Source organism: Fonticula alba, assembly GCF_000388065.1.
Source record: "Fonticula alba strain ATCC 38817 unplaced genomic scaffold supercont2.15, whole genome shotgun sequence".
NCBI lineage: Eukaryota > Rotosphaerida > Fonticulaceae > Fonticula > Fonticula alba.
This window is the reverse complement of record NW_009242985.1, coordinates 227,297-230,271: the sequence shown is the minus strand read 5'-3', so window position 1 is coordinate 230,271 and position 2,975 is coordinate 227,297.

Sequence of the window (2,975 nt, the reverse complement as noted above, 5' to 3'; positions counted from 1 at the left end):
GGGGGGGGGGGGGGGGCGACACGCGTGTGCCCGTTCGGCCGCCGGCCGCCCCAAGTGCCGGGGTGCTCTTCGCGCGTGCGCACGCAATACTCCCGGGCGCGCGTGCCCGCCGGCCGGAGTCAGCCGAGCGCGAGAGGCCGCCGCGGAGGGGCCCCGGTCGGGGGTGTCGCGTGTTGTTTAGGCCCGGGCCGCTGCCCGGCCGCCCGGCCGCCCACTTCCCCCGGCGGGCCCACACTCCCCCGCGCCAAGACCTGCGCGGGTCTTTCCCAGGCGTGCCCTTTCCCGGGAGGGTGTTTGTTTATTTTCTTCCGCCCCTCCTTCCGGCCGCCCGGCGCCGAGGACTTCTTCATCCTTTTCCCTCGGCCGGGCCTCCTTCATTGTGGCCCCGGCGGGCGGCCGGTCGCCGGCGCCGGGACTGACTGTGCATCTAGCCGGGAGTCCCCGACCAGCCTGGCGACGCTCCCAACGTCCCTTTTACCACGGTCCGGCCGCGGTCGGACCAACCTGCGCTCGGCAAACAGGCGCGCCGCCCTGGCGCGGCGGCCCCCGTCCCCGCTCTCCCACCTCCGATGTATGTCGCTGCCCCCTGGGGCGGGGGGAGCGCGAGCCGAGCCGCCCTTGAGACGGCGGAAATATTAGCCCCCCTCCGTGAGTGATGCCGGCGGCCGCAGCGGCCAAGCCCCGCGACCCTGCCGGCGGCGGCGGCGGCGGCGGCGGCGGCGGCGGCGGCGGCGGAGGGGCGGGGGGGCCAGCCGTCGGCCTGGTGGGTCCGTCGCTTGGCCATTGTGACTGCTTCCGGCCCCCGGCCCCCGGCCCCCCCCCCCCCCCTCCGCTCCCCGGGGGCGAGGCCCAACATGCAACGGCGCCCCGGCACATTCCTCTCGCACCACGCTCCGGGGCGTGAAATCACCTCCGTCCGGCCCGGACGAGAGGATGGGCCCGCGGCCCCGGTGTTGGTGCGGCCGGGCGAGCAAACGCGCGGCCAGGCCCTCCCCCCCCCCCCCGCCCCCGGTGGAAACATCGCCCGGCACCCGGCCTTCCGGGCGGCGGGCAACCACAAAGTCGGTTGCCCGCCGCCGGCCGGGACAGGGGTGGGAGCCGGGCGCATTGCTCCCCCCATCATGGGGCCCGGCGAGGGCGGGCGGGCGGGCGGGCGGACAGACGGGCGGGCGGGCGGGGGGGGGGGGGGGGGGGCCGTACGCGCCCGGGAGGCCCCCGTGTCCATCTGGGCAGGTAGGCTCCACGGTCGTCCGGTCATCGAAAACGGCCGTGTCTAGGGGCACGTTGGCTGATCTGGCGTTCCGGGGCTCCCAAGTACGAAGCGTAGGCGGGGCCCGATCGCGCGCGCTTCCGCAAGGCCGGGCAGGGGGCGGCCGCCTCCGGCGCCCGGGCCTGGCTGCACAGGCACATCACACACTACACCAAAACTCCGGAGGCTCACGCTTTTTCGCTCGCTCTCTCGGTCACAAGGTGTTTCTTTCACATGAGCCCCCCGCGACCGGCCTCGGAGCATGGTTTCCGGCGCTCATCCGCCGGGCGCACGGCAGTCTGTGATGGCCCGACCCGCTGGGGCCCCGGGCCGCGTGCGCCCGCGCGCAATCGCGTCCCCCCGCCCCCGGTCATCTTGACTCCACAATTTCCCCGCCCCCCCGGAAGCGCGAGGCTTCTCGAGCGCGCGAGCAGGCTCTCGCGAGCGCCCATCACACACACTTCCTGGCCCCGCCCTGGGATAGGCACCCTGACTTGGGCACTCCCCTTTTTTGAGGAGGACTCCAGAGACATTGCGGGGGTCCGAAACAGCACCCCCCCCCCCCCCCCGAAAAGGCTGGGGGTAAGGAAATAGACAGAGAGAGGGAGAGAGGGAGAGAGAGGGGGGGGGGGGGGGGGCCCCCCCACGGCGTATTCCTGGGGCCCCGCCGCGGGGCCTGGGCCTACCCAACGACCGCAATACGCCTCCCCTGATTCTCGCTCTCCCCCGCCCCCCTCTCTCTCTCTTTTCCCCTGCCCCTCCCCCGCGCCCGCCGTCCCTCTTCCTTTCACTTGAGCTCTCTTCCCCGGTGCTGCGTGCGTTCTTCCGTGCGCGCGCGCGCGCCCCATCCCCCACCCCACCCTCCCCCGCACAACTCTGATAATCATTAGCAAGTCGGTGCTCCTACCTCCCCTCACTGGACAGGGTCCGTCGAAGGAAGCACCCGCCCACGCCCCACCCCACCCCCCCCCCCCCACCCCCCCAGAGCGAGACACAGGGTAGGCAACTGCGGCGCCGGTGATTGCGTGCACGCCTCCGCCACCCGCCTGCGACCGGGACCCCTGTTCAGGACGTGCGTTCACGGATCTCCTCCCACTTTGGCCGGCTCCACCCTGCCCCCCCCCCCTTCCAGGTGCGCCCCCCTTTGCCCGAATCCGGCTTTGTGAGGCATCTCCCCGCACCAGCTCCTCCGCGCGGCGGAGCATTTCGAGAGTCACACACACACACACACACTCTTGGCCGGCCGACCGACCGACCGACCGGCCGGCCGGCCCCCTACCCCGGGCTCAGCTGTCGTTTAGTTCCGATGCACGGGTGCATGGGCGGCGCGTGTGGGGCGCATGTGCTGTCTGCCTGCCTGTGCACGGGCCGGCGGCCGCGCGTGCACGGCCGAAGGTGAGGGCCGTCGGTGAGCAGGGTCCGAGCGGGGCAGGCGGGGTGGCCCTGGACCAGGGGGAGGGGGGGAGGACGGGCCGGGTTGGGGCAAGGGCGGCTGGCCGCGGCGTGTGTCTGGTCGCGGATTCGGGCAACCCGGCCGCGAGTCCAGCCCCGTGCCGCATCTCGCCGGCAGGGCGAGCGAGATGGGAGTCCGTCACATGCCGGCCGGGTCCAAGTCGCTCGGCCCCCTCGGCCTGCCCTGCTGAGCTACGCACGCCCGGGCCGCGTGCCTGACCGTTTCTTCTGGCCGATAATTTCCCAGAGCGCGTGCCTCAGTCCCCCCCCCCCC